Here is a 16,292-nt window from a genome sequence, read left to right as displayed (position 1 = left end):
TATAACTCTTGCCTACCAAACTTAGACTAGTCAGCAGACCTTTCCACAGCTCAATAAGCATCAAACTAAACAGTACACAGACACAGCTTTATTGCCCTATTTTTGTTGTTGTCGTTGTGGTTTTTGCTTTGGGAGCAGTTCATTTAAGATGTAATAAATTGGAAGGTTACTTCTCCCCCACCTTGAGTCTCTCCATAAATCTCAGAGCAGTGCAAATGAGGTATGCCTCATTACGGACACAGAGAAAGGATCTCCTCAGGCAGGGACATCTCTGACTACCATCAGAGTCATCACTAAAATAACAACCCCTCTGAAGGGGAAAAATGTTTTCCTTGGTTTTAAGCATATATATTAATTAGCCAGTAATTTTAAAAATAGACTTTGTCAGTTCTTGAAATCAAGAAGGCAAGAGGGGAAAAAAATGAGAATTGATGTGAGTGGAGGAAGGGGAAGTTTATAGGAGGCAGGTCTGTAATTTCCAATAGCATGAGCAAGAGAGCCATGAAATGGTGTCTACAATGAACAGTAATAAAGAAACGTGCAGAGATTGGTAGACTGTGCCTACCCGAATCATTTCATGAGTAAGAAGATTTAAGAGTCCTAGGAGGTTCAGGGCAGACAGTGGACTGGACTTTCCAATAACCAAACAAAAGTACATTAAGGTAGACATACAGGTAGATGGATAGGAAAGCACAGACAGGCAATCGTCAGGTTTAAGATGCACTAAAAACGTGCTCCCTCACTCTGGTAAGTTTTCGAGAGTTTCCCTTGTAACAAGGCACAGTGAGTGAGTTAAGAGTCGGAAAATCCACACAAGAGGAAAGAGTACAGTAGGTGGCCTTACCCCCAAAGCAGATTCTAGCTATATGACTAACTCTCATCACTCCCGCTTATATAGACAAGCACGCAAGGGAATTCAGATCATACTAGAACCTAGTAAATATCTGCAGGTGTGAGCTCGGTGCAAGCAATTCTGTCTCCTACTATCAGTCACAAAGAAATTCAAATGACACAATATCCAATTACAGAGAAAAAGTGAACATGGTCATGCGGCCCACACAAATCCCAATATAAATCAAAAGGCACGTGCAGTTACTGAGCGGCCTTCTCTTGCAGCAAGACATGTTGGACCTATTAGAACCTACAGTTCCTAAGAGCAAAGAGTCATTTGTTTAGCAGATGACTGGTCTTAAAGGAATTAAAGAAGAAATTGAACTTGAATAGTGTTCCCAACCATAGGAGAGGAGGGAAAACATATATGATTAAAAATTGAAACGTTTTTGCAAGCTACTGTGGGTTGAATTTTGTCTCAATCAAAATATGTTGAAGCCTCATTCTTGTAACCATGAACATGGCCCTATTTGGTACCAGGGTCTTTGAAGACATTCTCACTTAGGGTGACAGCCCATCACACTGGAATAGAATGGATTTGGATCCGATATGGTTCCCTCCTTCCTATAGCGTCGGTTCTGACTCATTGCGACCCTGAGAGTAGCGCTGCCTCGTAGGGTTTCTGAGACTGTAAATCCTCGTAGGGTTTCTGAGACTGTAAATCTTCAGTGGAGCAAAAAGCTTCATCCTTCTACCATGGAGCTACTCGTGGGGTTAGACGGCTGAACTTGTGTTTGGCAGCCCAATCCGTAATCGACTATGCCATGAGGGCTTCTCAATCCTGTCCGTCTAGTGTTCTTATGAAAGAGAAGATGCAGAGACAGAGGAAGGATGACACGTGATGTCGTAACGTACACCAAGGAATGCCTTGAGCCACGGGAGCTAGGAGAGAGTTCTAGAACAGATTCTTCCTCAAAGGCTCAGAAGGAATGAACATGGCGGCCACCCCAATCTTAGACGGCTAGCCTCCAGAAATGTGAGACTATCGATGTCTGTCCTTATAGCCCAGCCAGTTTATGGGATTTTGTTGCCTTGAAAACCAACATAGACCAATCTACAAATCAAATATTTAAAAGTTATGATACTTAAGGGAGAGAAACGATCTTTCAGCATTAATCCCTAGCCCATCGCCTATGGAGTACTGTTCTTCATATGCAAGATGCAGCCACCTACTGGGTCATATATAGCATTTGCCTTTGTCTTGTCATTTACCTTCATCGAAAAGAGGCACTGTCTTGTTATCTGTTTTAGTGTGGGTTCTCCCCAAATCATATCTGGAAACAAAGATTCAATTTTAAATAGTTTATTTTAGAAGTGATCCAAGATTATCATTAGGGGAGTAGGGAAAGGAGCCAGAGTCGGAAGAAGCAGCCAAGAATGATTTGTTAACAAGCAAGTTGCTAGTGTGAGGGATTGGAATGTAAGGCTGCCGGGATACTCTGAGAGCCAGCTTAGAGCTGCACCTCACACTCTCCTACTTGAGGCGCGGAGGTGCTGGGGTCCATATTTATAAATTCAATAGTGTCTGGGACATCTTTCACAACCACTGCTTTGGTGGGGGTAAGAGTGAGGCTGAGGTTGATAGAGCCCAGATTTGTGGCACTTGCTGATTTTCATGGTATAAGTACTCTCACTACAACATTGATAGCATAGATTTCAAGCTGTCAACAAGGTAGCATTAAATGCAGAGCTAGGAAAAGAAGCATAGTAACTACCATTTTATACTATTTATAGGTACAATAGACAAGGCCTCAAGTCAAGAGCATAGGAGATAGTAAAATGTCTTGACATAATTAGGAAGTGGTTGGTGGTTGATTACTTTTGTTTTAATATAACCTATTTAATTATAGGGACATATAATTTACTTTTTAATAATAGCCATTGTTTCATAACTAGCTTACACAATTCCTGATAATTCAGCAATCAAGCTTTTGCAAACCAGTATGAGCCAGCTCCAGTTCAGCCTCACACCAACTCCCCTTACTCATCAATTGAAGGCTGCTCTCATTAGGGATTTAAAACATGACTTATCAGTCTTAGAAGAAATACAACCAAAATGTTCCTTAGATACAAGGATGGTGAGACTTTGGCTAACCAACTTTGGAAACAGGATCAGAAAGATGAATCACTAGAAAATGACATCATGTTTGAAAAAATCCGGGGCCAAGAAAACATGAGAGACCCCTCCAAAGATATGGGTTGACCCAACAATCGTAACAATGGACTCAAACAGAACAATGATTGCAACAGTGGACAGGATCTGTCAACATTTGACCGTGTTACACATAAAGAAGCCATGAGTCCATCCGATTGGATTCAAGGGCAACTAACAATAACTGAAGTCTTGCCATCAAGGGTGTGAGATTGAACTTGGTCATAAGTAATCAGTCATCGTTTGGCCTGCTCCTGAGCTGACAACAACCCAATCCCAAGTTTTTTTGTGTGAGCAGCAAAGTGGACCCAAGAGGCCAGAAAAAGATGGTTCTATCAGTTGGATATTAGACCAGCATGCAGTTAGGTAGCAAAAGTGAGAGGATGTGGAGTGAACGCGTTACAGTGCCCACCGCTCCACTAAATCCCAGACTGGCCATATCTCTTCATGGCTTTCTCTGGTTCTTTTCTCCTGGAACAATCGAACCCTTTGCTGCCTCCTCCTTCATGTTTACCAACTTCTACTGCCATATTCCCTTTGTGCTTTAAAACTGAGTGTGTCCAAAGCCATTCCATCCACTTTCTCCTTCTCATTTCATAAAATGCGACTTCTCCTTTCTTCCCTACGTAGGTGGAGGGGCCACTGTTCTCCTAGTAAACCTACCTTCCCTACAACCTTTGACTGATGACTTTCTTGGAACCCATGTTCAATCAATTGGCCTACACATCCAGTCCCCAAAGATCCCTTTCTGTTGTTCTTCAGAGCTCCTAGGGCAATATAATGGCCCAGATTCCTGTTATTTCTCAGAGAGGTTTCTAAATGTTTCTTAAATAGTTTCACAGTATCCTATCTCTTCTGATTCTAATCTACCTAAAAAAACACTTCTGGGGCAATCTTTTGTAGATGTTTCAAATAGCATCCTGATGGTTCCCAAGGAGAAACAGAAATTCTTAAGCCATTACTCCAGGTCCTCCGTGGCTCAGTCCAATCTCTTATTACTCTACACATTCCCCTTCCAACCCTAGACACTCTGACAAGATAAACTACTTAATAGTCCCATAGCATTGGCTACAGTTTCCCTGCCTCTGTGCTACTGACTAAGATGCTTTCTTCATGAGAAGAAAGCTTTCCACTCTTCCAAGACCATCTCATGAGCCATATTTTCAATACCCCATCTCCAGTTTCCTGATTCTCTCCCTTTTTACGATAATCTTTTTAAAACCATCTCCTGTATGGTGCTTATTGTAGACTGGCATTTTAGTCACTGGTCTTATGCTATTCTTCCTTCACTAATTAATTACTTTCTCCCCCAAGGCCTGGAGCCCAGTGCATGACACATAACAAAACACAAAAGGAAACAAAACCAGCCGCCACTGACTCCATTCCAACTCAGGGCAACCTTATGGGTTGCCGAGGGTTTTCTAGGATTGTGATCTTTCAGAAGGAGCACACCAGGCCTCTCTTCTGAGGGGCCTCTGCGTGGACCCAAACCATCACCTATTAGCTGAGCACTTAATCATGTGTGCTACCCAGGAACTTGTATTTTGCCCTTTAAAGCTCCACTGCAACAGACTTGATTGCAGCTCAGAGTGCCCTGTGGGACCTAACTGTTTCTTTGGCCATCTGAGACCACAAATCTTTATCCATGCAGAGAATCTCATCCTTCCTCCTGGGAGCAGCTGGTAGGTTTGACCCATCCACCTCGCCCTGGACAGCCCAACCCTTCAACTACGATGCCACCAAGTCTCCTTATTTTGCACACAGTAAGAGTTTAATCGATCTATGCAGCATTGAATTAATCGATTCTATCCATTTTAATCCAAGTATACTGCATAATGTTGAATTGATACTAAACAGTTCAGAGGTCAATATATGTTATCATATAGCTCAGTGTGTATTGGATTAATCAAAGATAAAGAGATTAATACAACTCATTTGAAGTTGTCAAGCTAATTTAGATAAGACCTCTATCTGCTTAACTTCCTTGCTATTTCTCTTGCCCTTGTGATTTCAGCTACAACTTCTCCACCTTAACTAATGCCTTCACTTGAAGCCAATCAAAGCACTAGCCTCCCGTAATCTGGAAAGAATGATGGTGGATTCACTTAAAAGTCAGGCCTTTGGAATACTGTGCAGTAGCTGAAGTCCTAAACATAACACCGTGGAGACATTTGAAAATTTTAATGAGGAGTGGGAACAAAAACAAACAAATTGCAGATGGTTAAGTATATATCGCATGATCACATTTATATGATATTTACAGACATGCAAAATAAAATGACATGCATTATGGTGGTATACTTGAGAGTAAAAGAAGAAACACATGCAGAGAAGAAACATCAAACTCAGAGCAGTTACTCAGGGAAGGGGTGGAGGGTGGAAACAAGGGCAGGGGGAGGCATGGGAGAAGCTTCAAATGGACCTATTTCATGTAATATGTTCAGATAAGAAAAGGAGTCTGAAATAAGCATGACAACACGTTTGGATGACAGAAAAAGCTGAATGACTGAGACAAAAACTTAAAAAACCCAACATATTGGAGTCACTCCCCAAAGTTTTTACATGAACTACTTAACTTCACCGAGAACTCTTGAGTGGCAAGGGGTAGGAGATATGAGAAGTGGAATTAGAGCCAAAGGCATTGAAGTCTCAGTTTTATCAATACAGCTTGATCTTTTAATCTAACTAAATTGATTACCATCGTCTATTTTTGGTTGGTTATTCAATTTTAGACTTAACGAAATCACTCGCTTCTCAATTAATTATGTGCAGCTGATTTGAAGCGATGCCAAAGCCCAGTGAACTGGAAGGTTAACTTCAGGAACCCCAAATGATGCCCAAGTAATACTGGTTCATGAAGGGAAATCAATTACTTCAGTGATCATTATAGTGGATCAAACAAAACAAGACCAAAGATTTTTCACAAACTCATTTGTGGCATGGTCTTGTCCCCAGCAATTCCAGTGCATCTCTCCATCGTCCAGCTATCAGTCCTACTTTCATGTAGTATTTGTTCAGTAAAATGATAACAGTACTGATTCCCACATCCCACATGACTGCATTTAAAAGTAAATGAGCTGATTGCATGTTGGTCACTTGAGTCAGAGCACAAACTTCCTGCTGCTGTTATTATTAGCAATAATTGTCATCTAATTTATATGTCCCTATAATTTGCAATAATATGAAATGATAATAATTATAAGGTCGCTTTAAATTCTATGTAAAGGTTTAAGAAAAAGCCATGGAGGGTTTCTTCAATCACTTATCAACTATTCCCAAAGCCCATCCCAGAGACTGCTGTTCATTCCCAAATCTCCCTCTTAAAGTGCTAGCCTTTCTCACACATCCCTTCACAAATGGCCAAACCCAAAGTCCAGTCATCAACCAGTTCAGAAATTAGGGAAAGACTGCAAGCCTCTCGGGCTTTTCCTTCCCTCCTAAAATAAAGGGAAATGCGGCCACGAGAGGTGAGTTTCACATCTCTGGACTCACATTGTTGTTCCTGTTGGCTGTCACATTGGCACTGATTCATGGAACCATGCGCACAACAGAGCAGCATGCAGCCTGGTCCTGCCTGGTGCTATCCTCACGATCAACTGCAGATTAGACCATGAGGTTTTCACGGATTGGTATTTGGGAGCAGACCCCCAGGTCTTTCTTCCTGTACCTTCTTCACCTGGAAGGCCTGCTGCAATCTGCTCAGCATCACGGCAATGCACAAGGCTCCACTGACAGCCGGGCGGTGGGGTGGGGGTAGGGGGCTGTGCAGGAGGTGCCTTGGCCGGGATTCCAATTCCTGTCTCCCACATGCGAGGCGAGATTTCTAACCCTGGACCACCCAGGCATCTCTGGACCTCCAGGGAATGTCAAAGAACCACCTGCTTCTCACTTTCTACAAGACAAAGGTGGCTTTCCGGAGAGGTCCGGGCCCGCATTGGCTTCCTGTCTATCCTCCCAGGGCACAGGCTCACAGCCAGCTTGGTCCCTGTTCAGTAACTGGGCATCAAACAAGAGTAATTGACAGCTTCTCTCCCCCAGCCTCCCCTCCAGAGCAGGCAGTTTCCCCAGGAGCCGCCTTGTACAACCTCAAACACTTTATTACTGGTCAATTTGGGTTTCCTGCCCACTTTAAGTGGCAGTGCTGAGGGTCTCCGACTCTCTCTAGCCCTCAGTGATCAATATTAACAGTCACTTCCACAGCGTTTCCCTGCAACTCAGCTCGGCCAGGGACTAGCTGTAAATTAACCCAGAGCCTGGTCATTATGCCGAGCGAAACGCTATAATTCCAAAGTTAGGCCTAATTGTTAAAAAAAAAAAATCTTTCACCATTTTCAGTACCCAGATCTAAGCAGGAGATAAAACATCGAACATGTCTATTTTGCTTGTTTGTTTGTTTGGTGTTTCACCAGCAGGTTCAATTGTTCCCACCCCAAAGAGGTATTTGGTAGCTGGCCTTTATGTACAGGGCTCCAAATTCTCTTAAATCTCCACAAAACGAAGGGGGTACCTTTCTATAAAGTTTACATCGAGGACTATATAGTCCACGAGTTATAGGTATTAAAAAAAAAAGTCAGGAATAAACAATTATTGGTTGGGACTCACCTAGTACGTTTTGCTGATGCGGTAAGCTTTATCAAGGAAAAAACAGCAAGTGTTGTTTATACGCAAATATGAGCAGTTAAAGGCATTGAAAGGTTTGGGGAAATCCAAATCTCAGAACCTGGCAGAGAAGGTGAACAGAAAGCCCCTACTGCTGACGGCTGAACCCCCAAATGCCCAAGGCGGGAGGACAAAAGGCCACCACAAGCCAGCCTTCGGATTCACAGGGTCCGGGGAAGAACACAGCAGAGAAGAGGAAAGACGGAGCCCAGGAAACCATGGAAAATAGCAACCGAACTGGCTATGCAGAAGGATGCCTACAGTGTGAGGACAACACAGAGAGAAGGGGAGGGTGGTGGGGGGAGAGGCTGGGGAAAAGAAACAGTCGTTATTTTCAGACTCCAGAGGGCCCCTCGCCTGCAAAGATAGATTCTGTGTACCACCTAGAACCACCTCAGCCCAGCTGTTTTCCTGCTGCCTCCGCTGCACTCTGACAGGAGGCTCTGGAGAGAACCCCGACTTCAGCTGAAAGGAACAAATAACAACAAATCCATCGAGGGGCTCTCGAGCCGCATCCCAGTCTTGGACTCCGTCCCCTGTGGTTGTGGCCTTGGCCACACCCTGTGGGAGACCCTGCCCTCAAATAATGTGGGCAGGGAACGGACGGGAGGGACAGAGGAGGCAGGAATCTGTCAAGCACTTAAAAATCATCAAGTGATTGAAAAAAGGATCCTTCCAGGATCTCTCTCTGTCCACATGGCCCTTGGGGGCTGGCGAGATGAGGAAAGAGCAGTCAGGGCTGGCTCTGAGGTGTGGAAAACCGCAGGCTCTACTTTCACCTAAGCTGGCGTGAGCCGCTCAGCCACCAGCATTTCCAATACTGGCGGGCTCACCAGTGGTGGACAAGGTTCAACGGAGCGCCCGACTAAGACAGGTGAGGAAGAAAGGCCTGGAGATCGATAGCCATTGAAATCCCTGTGGATCAGAACAGAGCTCTTTCCAGTGCAGTGCTGGGAGGTGAACCCCCTGGGGAGGCAGGCCCTATGCAATTTGTGCCAACCATGGAATCAAACGGGCTATTGTCTGAAAGAGGGCACAGGAGGGGACAGCAACTGCCACAGCAACCGACATCCACGCTGTCACGAAGGCTGTGAGCTCAACTTCACTAGTCTTCTTCAGAAAGGAGGCCTGTGCCTAACGCAGAGGGCCTAATGGTCAGGTCCAGGTCCTGAGCTGCCCCACCGCCTCAGCAAGCAAAGGTTGTCCTTCCTTCTCCTCGCTGGGTCACCAGGAGGAGTTTCCATCCCAACCCAGTCCCCCCTGACACTCTTCTGCCATCCCTTCTCTCTCTGCCCAGGTTACAGTCTGAAGTTACCTGTCTGCGCAGCCACGAGCCCTGTTTGACTCTGGACTATGGGGAACACACCTGCCTCTCACCAGTTCCTCTCAGGATTCGGCTGGTCTGTCAGATCAAGGGAGTCCATCAGTCACCAGTGGGCTTAGCTGGGTACTGGTCGACAGCTGGCTTCCTTGCACCCCCTGCCCTCCTGACCACAGTCTGCTCGCCGCCTGAGAGGAAATCGGGTCGAGGGAACCATGCTCCTCAAGCCTGGCTTCATCTTCCCCAGGTAGGCTTTTTCTTTGTTTTCACCACCAGAGGGAAGGACGCGTAGGCTTGGCTGCTCAGAAAACACAACATAAAGAACACTCCAATTTGTAGTCTAGCCATAGACAGCCACCTTCCCCAATGAGGGAGAGATTAGGGGCCATTCAGGCCGCCTTGTGTGGCGGGAGGGCTGGTGGGCTGGCGGCTGACCAGGGCTCCACACTTGTCCAGAGCCCTGGACTGGGCCCAAACCCAGGGACAGGCCCACCAGCCTGGTGGCAGGCTGATCAACTGGCTACGGGACCCAGAGGGGAGTTATCCACCAGCCACCCCATGCTCTCTTTTGTTTAGGAAAAAGAGAGACCGAGAGCGAGTGAGAAAAAAATAAAATAAAATCCTCAATCGCTTAGTACAAGTCATTTTACATGCTGGGATAATGAAGTATAAAAATGCCTTCAAAGAACGGATTTCCTACTTTTAACTCACTGCCAGCCAAGCGCTTTGTGCGGCCTCTCTCTGGAACACACATTCCCGCCCCACTCAAACAAAAGGGCTGCGAATTCATTAAACTATTTAATTATGCCTTTTTATTTTTCTCCATTAGCAAGTCCTAGCCGCACAAAGTAAATAAAGGCACCGTGGTCTTTCCCCAGTAGACACACTGACTGTTTTTATTCTTTATTCAGTTTACAATATAAAGGGCTATTTCCACTCCCCTCCGCCTCCTATTCTTGGTGAGTTTCCTTGTACGAGTCCTGCACAGAGAAGTGCCCAACTGCACACGCCGTGCATGGAGCTGGCCCAGCCGCATTCAGCATTGCAAGCACATACCCTAGACAGCTTTCAAAGTCCCCGCAGCCAACGGCAGCCAAACAGCACTTTACAGCCAGGCACGGAAAAGATATTAGCTTTTTTTTTTTTTTATACTCTAGTAAATTTGCTTTTTACATCTATTTCTTTTCAGAAGGGCTTGTTATTGAGCTTACTGTCCACAAATTCCATTGATCTCAGGCTGTGACTCAATCCATACGCTCACGCTTTGACACCGGCACAGCAAGCGAGCGATACAAATCCTGTTCAGGCTACAAACTTATTGATTTTATAGATTTCCCCCAAAGTTGTGATAATGATATATCATTGTTAAATTTGGTAGAACAAACTGCTTTCCCAATCTGTCAATGCGAGCATGAAAACCAATTCACAGCCTTGTTTAGAAGGCTTTTCCCATCACAAGAATAAGTACAGCCAGAGGAAGCGGATCACCGATACCCAGCCGCTGGCACCAGCTTGATGTATGATATCTTCCTCGCTGCCCTTTGGTGACCTGCAGCACACGGGGCTGCCAGGCTTGTACTTCCTGGCTACAATCATTCCCAGTGATGCCTCCCTGGGACGCTCAGTATTAATTATTAACAACTGAGGACACACCGCTTGGGTGACCCACATCAGTAGGCCTTAAAAGACAATTTGGGTCATTTTAATATGCTATTCAGATGCCGTTAGATACATTAGGAACCTAGGACTATTGACTTTAATAGGTCATTTTCTTCTTTTCTGTAGATGCTCTCTCCCTTTCTCCTACCCCTCAGACAACAAGGCAGAGGCATCCAGCAGGGGGCAGGCGGAAGACCACACTCCCTTTGCAAGGAGGTTCTTGCTCTTCCTTCTGGTCCCCGGGGTTGGGCAATGACATGCATCTGAAGTCTTGGCTCATTTCCTGCGGCGACTGGTTAGATCTTGGTGTTGCACTGGCCAGTAAAGATTCCCCTGACTTTGTTCCTTTATAGGCTCTTCTGTGACTGTGTCTCAAATGATCTCCTAGGTGTCCAAGGACATTTTGCCTCATCTTCTGCCTGTGCATTCAAATTCTTTATTTTGTGGGAGGCTCCATCTAACTCATTCTAACGTGTGTTAAGTCCTGTTTCCTACTTGCTTATCAACTGGTTATGTTTTCAAACACCTCTATCTTGCATCTTTGGGTCATGGTAATTGCAATTATTATTATTTTTAAATGCTTTCCAGTGGGTCTGCTTGCCCCATTTCTAAACTTTTCATTTAAAAGAAGTCTCTGGCAATGTTTCTTTCTCTTTTTTCCCCCCTTCCCTCGTCTCACCATCTGTTCTTTGTGGTGTTTCACTTCCTTACTTGAGGATTCATACTGATTCTTCTCACACGCGGAGACACAATCCCTCTTCCCCCGATTTCGTAAAACAGTTTAGCAAAGCAACTAGTGACTGTGTCCGAGTCTCATTCCCTCAGATACTATCTAGCTCACTCTCTTGGATTTTTTTGGGGGGGGCCATCTTTTCAGACTCCCTTTCGTTCTTCTGCCCCTCACTAAAGTTGCAACTACTTCTCACATGAGGATATAGTGCCAACCACCAATCTTCCTACTCTCCTTACGTTTAATGGCATGGAAAGTGTGGTTTCCTCAGACTGTGGTGCTCCTAAAATGCCAACTCCTTGGCATCTACAGAGTTTCCTGTCTTCTTCACATAACGCTTCAAATTCCAACAGAGGTTGCAACCCATTAGGTAATCTAACTATGCAATGACACATCGCTATCACAAAGCTGGGATCTTTCCAACAGGAAAGATTCCTTCTATACATTGATCATTTAAATAACAACTGATATAAAATCTTGGCATTCTAGGCAACTCCACTTCCCAATCCAACAAATCTGTTGAAAAATTGTATTACTGACATCTTTGTCTGTTCCCATCAACACGGCATTTTATAATTAAAATGAAAGCTTATCTTGCTGAGAAAAGGGTATTTACACAAGAAGCTGAAAAGGAGTCATCATTATGGAAATGATTCCAATCCCCTCTGCACATTGAGGGTGGAATGAGCAAGGCTGGAAAGGAGGTATAACCCTGCAGAAAAATGCATCCCCCAAAGTATTATCTTTTCCAAGATCATTAAAACGAGAGATTTGGAACTACAGAGAATTCCAACATCGCTCAAATACACAAGATTGCTGGTCGTCTTGTATGAAATTCCTACAACCTGTGTGGGAGAATTTCCAGAAAAGCACCAGGATATGAGGACCCAAGCTGGGAAATCAACCATTAAAGAGGCGCTTCTTCTGAATTCATTCTTTCCAGCTTCCAAAGGGCTTCTGGAGCTGACTCTGCCTTTCCTACCGTGGAAGGACAGGTACAAGGATGCATCTTTCCAAAAGGAGAGGCCAGCAGTGAACATTTTGTGATGCATATGTTGTCCCCTTCCCCTAGAGGTCATACTCTGAACACACACACACACACACACCCTTAAACCGCCCTCCTGTTCATAATTGCGCTGGTCCAAGTGTGTGGAGCTTGCACACAGAATGATGGCTTCCCCTGTCTCCTGCATTTGTTCGGCTCCTTTGGGAGGAGCAATTTACAGAAAGCATTATCGATTTTTGCCATAATAGGTACAGAGATGCCTCACCGTCCCTACTCAGCCGGCTCGCTCTCCGCATCACAACTGTCAGGCCAGTTTGTGAAGCCCCGTCATTATTTTTTTTCAAGTAAATCCATCACAAGGTTGGGGTGGGAAGAGGTGAGGGGAAGTGATGAAAATAAAATTATTTTCACCTTGCCATACGATAGAATGTTCACATCCTTCGTTGGAAATGAGTGCAAGCATCGTCGTAGGCCAGCAGGAAAAAAGAAAAGAAAAGAAGGGAAGGAAACATTTGCAGCGGCTCAGAAAGAAAACCTGATGAAAGCTGAGGAGGAGTTCCGGTGGGGGCCCCATTTCAAATATTTTTCATGCAATTAGACCTGGGGCTCCAAGCCACGGTCATTTCTCCCCAGGAGGCTGAAACACATGCAGATATGACAAAGAATGAGGGTGTTTGCGCGTGTACTGATTTGTAGTGTGTGTCTCTAGCGGGAGTCGGGGCTGACTCTGAACAGACCACCCACCCATCCCACAGCCCTCTTTCCTGAGTGCCCAGAGGTTTCAAGATTCCCCGGCTCCCACCCCTCTAATGGTTTACCAGAGGTCCAAGCCACGAGCCCTTTGGTTCCTGATCAACAAGGGAGGGCCAATGCTCTATATCCCAAATGTTTTTCTAATAAGAAAGAGCCTCTTAGAACTCACAGGGAAAACAAACAGAGTGGGGGGGGGGCACGCTAAATGTGACTGACACTCAAATATGTCTTTTTATAATCATGCCCTGCCCACCCTCGATTGGTTATCCGGGTCTTCAATGTGTAGGTCTCCAGGCTCAGTCAGGAAGGTGGGAGGTTCCTAGCCCCCCATGTGAGGGGTGGGGCCCCCCTTGGGCCAATTCCTAAAGGAAGCCTTGTTTGAGCCTCCGGAGATTTAATCCAAGAATTGGCTCTGGATCTGGTTCCTCAGCTCATTAGCCATGAAAAGTGATAGCCGCTTAAGGTTTTTAGGAGACATTGTTCCAAAGGCGGACCACAGAAAACGGCACAATTACACAGCACTCTCTCTGCGTACGACCCGCCTGCCTCTGGCTCAGCTCTCAGTAGCTCAACAGCCATCAAACTGCAGAATGCAAAGTGGCCCGTTGGCTCTAAGTAAAAGGCAAGGATCTGGTGACATTTTGTGACAAGTGGTGCTTTCTTGAAAAGACACTTATTCTGACACCTAACATGTTACCCTGCTTGCATTCCCCCACCCCCACCCCCACCAAGGTCATCTCCATCCTACCAGAGCCAACCCTGAGAAGCACATAAATCCCTCCCTTCCCTGGCTCCCACCCCCTGGTCCTCTTTGGCAGGGACATTTGCAAATGGGCAGGTTTGGAAGGACTGGGGTACAGCTGAAATCCACAGACCAGGAATTCACTTGGAAACTGGCCTTTTGTGGTTAGACCCTGAACGGAGTTGTGCTTAAAAACAAAAGCCAGCTGTGAGCTACAAAAGAACACTCCTTTCACTTCTTACCAGACCTCGCAGAAAACACATTGAGATGGGGTAAGGGGTGGGGTTAGTCCCACCAAGCCCATCATGCAGAGTTACGGCTGTCTCGGTTCTTTGTCCTTCTTGATGCCTTGTGTTCAACCACAACATGGTGGAGGGCACCGAATTAAAAACAAAACAAACAACAACAACAGCAGCAAAACCACCTTGTGTATCAAAAGGAGAAACAAGGCTGTCACTGATTTTTACACATCACGTTTAAACTATATTTTTTAAATCTCACTTGATCATGAGGCTTGCGTGATACTACCAAACCCACTTAAACTCAGCATTCCAGTTCTAGATAACTACGCCATCCAGAGGAAGACTAACTGTGGGGCCTTACAACTGAAGTTTCTAGAAGCCTCACTTTCTAAAGCCTCGTGGGAAGATCGCGTAAAAATGTGCGTTGTGACTAAATTTGCGAAAATAAGAATGTCAAGCAATCAGCTAGGGGTGCTGTTTTTTTTCACTGTTACATTTCTGCTCACAGCAGGTGGCACTGGGTGGCCATGAGCATTTTAGGAGGGGTTACATTTAGTTTGGCTTTAGAGAAGTACGCTTAACGGCCACTGTCACAAACACCTAGGTGACTCAAAGCTTCCAGAAATGTCTGGTTCCAGATAGTAGATGCTGCTGCTAATATGAAGACTATTACAGCCACACCAAGACTGGGTGGGCCACTTTCCTGAAGTTTTCTAAGACCAAGACAGGCGTGTGCTGCAGTTATCACAGACATTATTTCCTTGGTACGACAGAGGCTCCCAGTACCCTCCACTGCTCTTAATCCAATGTCTGCAACAGTGTCTGGCACACAGGAGGGGCGGAGTAATATTTGCATAATTAATGAAGAGACCATTGAGCAACGATATTTGAATACTATCCACAATGAAGAAATACAATAGGCTAGTGAATATTCATCCATTGAAAATAAGCTGAGCGGATAATATTTTCCATTTGATCCACTTAAAACAATGGTAACGTTCATTTTGTTAAATTTTTTCATGACAAGCTTGAGTGTGGAAGATGGATAAGCACTTGACTGCTAAGTGAAAGATCAGTGCTTCTAATTCACCAGCCTTTCCACGGAAGAGAGCCCTGGAGATCTGCTACCAGAAAGATGTCAGCTGAGGGAACCAGGTCTATCTGAAGGGTCGCTGTGATTTGGAATCAACTCGACAGCACACAACAACAGTGTGGGAAGCAGCTAAGGATTTCGGTTGCATGGGTACTAATTAGCATAGCCTTTCTAAGTGTCCAACTGGCATTTAAAAAAAATCAATATTCTGCGATCTTTTATACCCTTGATCACAAACTTTAGTATTTGAGAACTCTCATAAAGAACTCGAGAATTACAAATAGATGCACCTATGAAGACTGTTATGACAATATTCAGTAGAAGACGAAGAATGTGTGCATTTATATGTACATATACAAAATCATATGTACATATATACAATCTGAATGTCGATTTCAGTGGCTAACTGTTAAATGGTGATCTGAAATATGATATAATCATAGGACATAGGAAAATACATTATGAAGCTGAATTAAATAAAAATTGGTGTCATCTCAATTTTATATAATTCTGTGATATCTATAACTATATCGATGCATTAAAAACATTCTAGGAAATAACATATAGGATCTAAAGAGGACTTATCTCTGTGTGATAGTATTAGAGGTGGGTTTGTTTTCCCCCACATGTACTCCTAAATTTTCTATCATGAGCCTTTTCTTTCAACAAATATTTTTTTACCTTTAATATTGTTTGTTTGTTCATTTGTGTAAAACAAAAACCAAGGTTTTGGAAACTTATTCATTTAAGAAATTCTGGTTGCTCATAGGATAGATAACATTCTCTGTGTCCTCAGAATAATGAAGGCACTGAACCAATTCTTTGGTTGCAGGTTGATAGCCTAAGGCCTGACTATGACACACAGATATGGGCATGTGAATATTTGAATTTGGATGGTTCCTAGGTTACCCTTCCCAATTTACCACAGTTCTCACTCCTCCCTATTGGTTTACATCATTCTGTCTGTCCCCTTTCTCAGCCTTTGAATTTACAATCCTTGGGTTCGCTGATCTCTAAAGAGTTTATCTATTTTAGTAAACTAGG

Source organism: Echinops telfairi, unplaced genomic scaffold, assembly GCF_000313985.2.
Source record: "Echinops telfairi isolate 266 unplaced genomic scaffold, ASM31398v2 ScPeMD7_2291;HRSCAF=2852, whole genome shotgun sequence".
NCBI classification, from domain to species: domain Eukaryota; kingdom Metazoa; phylum Chordata; class Mammalia; order Afrosoricida; family Tenrecidae; genus Echinops; species Echinops telfairi.
Note: the sequence above shows the minus strand (reverse complement) of the source record.